Here is a 6,616-nt window from a genome sequence, read left to right on the forward strand (position 1 = left end):
TTTACATGATTTGACAACATAGCAACCGCATCAACGTTAAAAACACCGATTGCTTTTTTCGGCTTTGTCCTCATAACTTGCCACTGATAGTTGTTCAGTGACATCTCCTCTATTAACTTATAAGCCTCCTCAGGGGTTTTATTATTTATAGTACCACCGGCAGCTGCATCGATCATTTTCCTAGATGAGGGGTTCAAACGATTGTTGAAGGTTTGAACTTATAGCCATAGAGGTAACCCTTGGTGAGGGTACCTTCTCAATAGATCCTTATACCTTTCCCATGCATCGTAAAGGGTTTCTAAATCCATCTGTACAAAGGAAGAGATATCATTCCTCAATGTGGCTGTCTTGGTTGGCAGAAAGTATTTTAATAAAAACTTCTCGGTCATTTAATCCCAAGCAGTGATAGAACCTTGTGGTAAGGAGTTCAACCACTACTTAGCCTTATTTCTCAACAAGAAGGGGAATAATCGTAGATGAATGGCGTCATAAAAAACGCCATTTATCTTGAAAGTATCACAGAACTCTAAGAAATTGGCCAAATGAGTATTCGGGTCTTCATCCTGCAAACCATCAAACTGAATAAACTGTTGAATCATTTGAATAGTGTTAGGTTTCAGTTCAAAATTATTTGCAGCAATGGCAGGTTTAACAATACTTGATTCAGCCCCAGTGAGAGTGGGCTTAGCATAATCGTACATAGTACAAGGAGCAGGATTTGTAGGATCCACAGGAAGTAGCTGATTGTTCTGATTGCTAGCCATCTCCTCAGTAGCGTTCTCTTGATCTTCTTCTGCACTTTGCCAGTTTTGTCTTGCCTCTCTACGGTTTCTGCGAGTTGTACTTTCAATTTCACTAAAAAAAGCAATGGTCCTGATAGATTTCTTCTAGTCATAAATTAAAAAAACCTACCAGAAGCAAATAAAATAAAAATTAGTAATTAAAAATAATAAAATTAAAAAATAAAATGCAATAAAATAAAAATGACAAAATTAATAAAAATCAAGCGTTCCTAATATTTTAATCCCCGGCAACGACGCCAAAAACTTGATGATTGTTTTATGATTTACTAAACTAGACTACGATCACGATAAAAGAAGCGCACCTATCGAATGATAGTATAGCTACGATGAGTCCAAGCATATCGTATCCATGAGGACTAAAAGTACTAGTAATAACTATCTTTCTAGTATTTAGCCTATAATTAAAGGGATTTGTTTTAATCTAAAATTAACTAAACTAATTAACTAATGAACGTGACAAAGAATGAAGGAAATAATCGAATAAACCAATGATAAAGACAATACCCAAGGAAGAATCCACCTAGACTTCACTTATTATTCTGAATTTGAATTAAACGATCCATAGAAATCCCTAAATTATGTTAATATCTCTTTCGAGACTAAGAACAACTGACTCTAGGTTGATTAATTGAAATCTCTTTCTAATTAAAACCCCTATTATCGCATTAACTTGATCTATAGATTCCCTTATTAGATTTGACTCTAATCCGACAGATTTATGTCACCCTATTTCTAATGTTACATGCAACTCTGCTTAATTATGGTAGATCTACTCTTAAACAGGGACTTTTGCTCCACTGAATAAGCACATCAACTTGAATTAATATCCTGAAAATATTAAAACAAGAATTAAGAACACATAATTAAGAATAAGAATAAGTATTTATCATGTAATTCAGAAAATTAAAAAACAAGATCCATTATAGATTTCATACTTCCTAGGTATTTACGGAGTTTAGTTCATAATTTTAGGGAAAAACATCTTAAAAATAAGAAAACAACAAAACATAAAGAAACCCAAAAAACTTCGAGAGAAATTGAAGGGAGATCTTTAGTCTTGAAGGAGATCCTGCTTTCGAATTGAATCCCTTGGCATTCTTTGAGTAATTTCTGCTTTCTACTTTGTTCCTTCCCTTATGCCCTCTTCTGGTATGTATTTATAGACTTTAGAATGCTCAAAAACCCTAAAAATTAGCTTTTTCTGCGTGTTTGGGAAATAGGGAGCGATATCGACACGGGCTGACACATGGGCATGTGGCTAGCCCGTGTGTCTCAAACGGGCTTGTGCTCAGCTCGTGTAGAAATGGTCTTGGCCATATGGATCCTTAAATCAGCCTGTTTTGTTCATTTTTGGCCCATTTTCTACTCCTTTTGTTCCCCTATGCTCTCCTAAGTATAAAACATGAAATTAAGGATTAAGAGCATCAAATTCACTAAATTAGATAATAAATCATCTAAAAACATGTTAAGCATGGGATTAAAACATATTATATTTATGGTTTATCAAAACCCTAAACGTGTTATCTATTGTATGATATCTGTACTGAGTTTAATAATACTGAACTGATTGTGTGAATAAGTATTGCATATTAGCATGCCATTCTTTGTATGTTGCATTGCATCGGGGTGGGTTGATGATTTGTTACAGGAAATGTCGGAAAGGCTCTTGAGCCTGTTATCTAGCAGCTCAGGTGCAAATACCTATTTATGTGCCGCACTTCGGTACATCATAGTGTGTAGGGATGGGTGGGTCAATTTTATCCCCACATGGTGTGTTGGATTGGATGGAGATTGTGTGTAGAGGTTGGTGGGTAGGATTATGATATTATGTTCTGCATCTGTATCTGATTGGGATAAAGCCCTAATTTCTATCTGATTCTGCATCTGAATGGGCTAAAGCCCGAACTGATTCTGTAATGGGCTCAGGCCCTAGACTGTTTATTTCTGACTTCTGGTGATTATTCTATATGTTTGATTTCTTTGGGGGATTACATACTGAGTTTCGAAACTCACCCTTTTCTGTTTAATCTATTCAGGTAATCCCTAGCACCAGATGGATCGGTGTAGCGGAGGATTCGACGGTGGCCACATATACTAATTTTAGATTGTTTCCGTTGGTTTTTCCTATTTTGATTATTTATTTATTTGGGGTTTTGCTGTAAGAATTAGACTTTGGACTTTTTGGCTTTAAACTTCAGTTTTTGAATTGTTAATACAGATAAGCCCGATTGAAATATGGTTTTTTCTAAAAACAAACGGTTTTCATAAAATAAAACATTTTCAAAAACTTCCGCGTAAAAGCGATACGTTTTAATACAACAAAGACCATGTATTTTTACTCTGGGGTAAAACAAAGATTAAGTAACTGGACGATTTTAACTCGTCAAATTCGATTTCAAACTCCATATCATGTGACATCGCCAGATTCGGCCATAACATCTAGACCGGGTTTTGGGTGTTACATTTAGTGATATTAGAGCCTAGTCCCAAAACTCAACTGCGGATTGGGTTTTAAATTTGGTTTTTGATTGTCAATGGGTTGAAATAATTTTGACAGAGAATGTGGTACACCGTGTGAGTCTCCGGTGCTGATCCTGTAAGTATTCTGAAACTTTATTAAGATTTATCTGAAAATACTAAAAACACCCTAGGTTTACACTGAAAACCATAGTAAAACTGCGATTCGTGATAACAAATTCTGAACTTCTGATACTGCCTTGCATAAAACATCTGCTAATAAATATCAAAATTATAACTAATGCATAAAACTTTTAATATAGATAAACTTGTAATATACGATGAGCATACGAGGTACTCGTGGACAGGGTACAAGAGGCCGTGGTAGAGGCCGTAGAAGGGCTCGAGCTAGGTCCTTATCATTTGGAAATCTACCTAATCTCGATTCGAGCGAGACGCCAGTCTCACCTGCTACAGAGACTGGGTCTCATGATCGTGTGGCTGGGGATGACGCACTGTGCCAAGCTATGTTGTGGATTCTAGAGAGGGTCACTGGGCCCAATACTAGAGCTGAGGGCCGAAGGTCAGTTACGAAAAGACTTAGTTGTTCAGGGGTGTTACTGGAGTCGGCCCTAACGTGGCAAAATATTGGATGGGGGCTACAGTGAGGATCAAGGACGATTTGGATTTTACCTCTGAACAGAAACTGAAGGAGGCTGTTTCTCTACTTCGCGATGAAGCATATCGGTGGTGGATGACGGTTAAGGAGGGCACTCAGCCCAACCGATTGACTTGGGATTACTTTAAGACGGCTTTCGAGAGTCAGTATATAGGGGCCAGTCATATTGACGCGAGGAGATGGGAGTTCCTTAATCTCACTCAGGGAGACCGTACAGTGGCCGAGTATGATGCCAAATTTCTGAGATTGAGCCGCGCGAGGCATGGTGGCGACCGAGTATGAGCGTTTGTACACTTCGAGGATGGTCCCAGGGACAGTTTTTGAGTTTTGATAGCTCCACATAGAGAGCGTGATTTTTCTACTTTAGTTGAGAAGGTTAAGATCGTCAAGAAGGTTAGGTGCGCTAAGCACCAAATTGGAGCCCTCGAATTCTGGGATGAGGCCCAAGAAAAAGGCCAGGTTTGATGGACTAGTTAGAGTTGGGCCTCTTGTTGCACCTACTGGGGTGTCGCTTTGTGGGCACTGTGGTAGACACCACCTGGGCAAATATTGTAGGACTACTAGGCTTGTTTAAGATGTGGTTCTATTGAGCATCGTGTCAGAGATTGTCCACTGAGAATTGATCAGATGCAAGTTATGTGACAGCCCTAAATTGACCCTAGTCGGAAAGTGGTTTCGGGACCACAAGACCGAGTCATAAAAATAATTAACCATTATATTTGATGCTTATTATATGTATATAGGCATGTGTGAAAATTTCATGTTTGAATTTTGTTAATTGTAAGTGAATTTTGCTAAATAGGACTTGTGTGAGAAAATTTAGAAATGTGCTAGGCAAATGTTAAAGTGGCCTATTGATGCATGCTAGAAAATGTTGTCCTTGCATGTCAAAATACCCAAAACTTGGGATGGTGGCCGGCCATGGTATGGGTAAAAAGGTATTATAAACATGCTATGTTAGTGTTTCATGGGAGGAATGATAAAATAAGGAGCATGGTAATAAAATAATGAAAAGGAAAATGATGAAGAAAAAAAAGAAAAAGTTCTCATGTTGCTCAACTTGGCCGAATAGAAGAAAGAAAAAGAAGGGAAAGAGCTTGGAGAAAATCGGCTATGGTGGTTCACTAGACTAAGGTATGTTGATGTTGTTCCATGAGATTCATGCATATTTTTAGTTGTTAGCTTGAGTTCTACCTAGCCCATGGTTTAAATCTTTGCTATGAGATGGAGATGATATTCGGCCATGGGTGTTGTCTTCTTGGTTGGTGTTTGATGTTGTGGTGATGAGGCATGAAGATGAGTTAAGTTTCGGCTAAGGTGGACTTGTGTTGATGTCATTTGCATGCTAAGTGTGAAGCTTTGTAATGATACATGTGATGGTGATTGATGACTCTTGGATTTTCTTTTTAGCATTTTTGAGTTAGACATTAAGTTCTTTGTTTAACCCATGACCAAAATTGAAAAGGTATGGTGTTTTGATGCATTCGGCCATGGTAGGAAGTAGATGAGAATTGGTAGTAAGGTGAAGTGCAAATGTTAGTATTTGATTACTAGTGTATATATGTGTATTAGCCGAGTTTTGAACTTGAAACAAAATGGTATCTAGTCAATACAAGTAACCATATTTGTAGGAAGTATTAAGCATATAATCGGCCTCAACATAGACATGCATATTCGGCCACATGAGGTAGATTGGTGTTGCATGTATTCCGTTAGAGGCAAGCATATTGATGCTTTTATCTTGGCTTAGATAATCGGCTAAAAGAGAGTGTGGGCTAATATGTTGAGTTGATTCATGATTTCATATATATGTGACTCTAATGTCTAATGTATATATGGGTTAAGTACCTTGAGTTTCTCTTTTGATGTTCAAATGATTAAATCAATTTATTGTTAAATTAAGCTCAAGAGCAAAGGGGAACTAAATCCGATAAAGGGAAGGAAAAAGTGATTGAATAGCCGTCGAAATCGTTCGACAACATCCGAGGTAAGTTTTCGAGTAATGAAACTTAGTTTACGATTTGATTAAGTCATGACGTATAATCATAACAAATATACGGTGATATAATGATTCTACTTGAATTATATGTTGAGTTAATTAGTCTATATGTATGATGGGTAGCCGTATGTGCATAGAGATCATGTCACAAAGCAAACCAAATCATGCTGTTTGTATGTGGCTATTGAGCCGAAAATGGGAATGCTTAATAATTGACTTCTGTTTGAATTCTAGTTATGAAAATGAAATAAAGATGTGTCATGATTTACTGATATGTGCATGAATATTCGGATGATAACGGGGCTAAGTCCCGAAGGCATTTGTGCTAGTGACTAATTCCGGGCTAAGCCCGAAGGCATTTGTGCGAGTTACTAATTCCGGGCTAAGTCCCGAAGGCATTTGTGCGAGTTACTATATCCAGGCTAAGTCTCGAAGGCATTTGTGTGAGTTACTAGATCCGGGCTAAGTCCCGAAGGCATTTGTGCGAACTACTATATCCGGGCTAAGTCCCGAAGGCATTTGAGCAAGTAGCTATATCCGGTTAAATCCCGAAGGTACTTGGTTTGGGAATGAGCGATCTTGCTGTAATAATTTCAATTAATATGCTCGTAAAATCCCAATGATGAGGTATGTTTCGTATATGCATTGGATTAGTTTATTCCTTTTAAATAGTATTCG

General features: G+C 37.6%; 1 non-coding gene across 1 annotated transcript; it reads left to right on the forward strand.

Moving 5' to 3' along the window:
- Positions 1 to 234: 234 nt before the first annotated feature.
- LOC121228419 (small nucleolar RNA R71) lies at positions 235 to 345 on the forward strand. The gene has a single exon (XR_005925995.1). It is a non-coding gene; the product is annotated as a small nucleolar RNA R71 (small nucleolar RNA).
- The last annotated feature ends 6,271 nt before the right edge of the window (positions 346 to 6,616 follow it).

Source organism: Gossypium hirsutum, chromosome A04 (genome assembly GCF_007990345.1).
Source record: "Gossypium hirsutum isolate 1008001.06 chromosome A04, Gossypium_hirsutum_v2.1, whole genome shotgun sequence".
Classification (NCBI taxonomy): domain Eukaryota; kingdom Viridiplantae; phylum Streptophyta; class Magnoliopsida; order Malvales; family Malvaceae; genus Gossypium; species Gossypium hirsutum.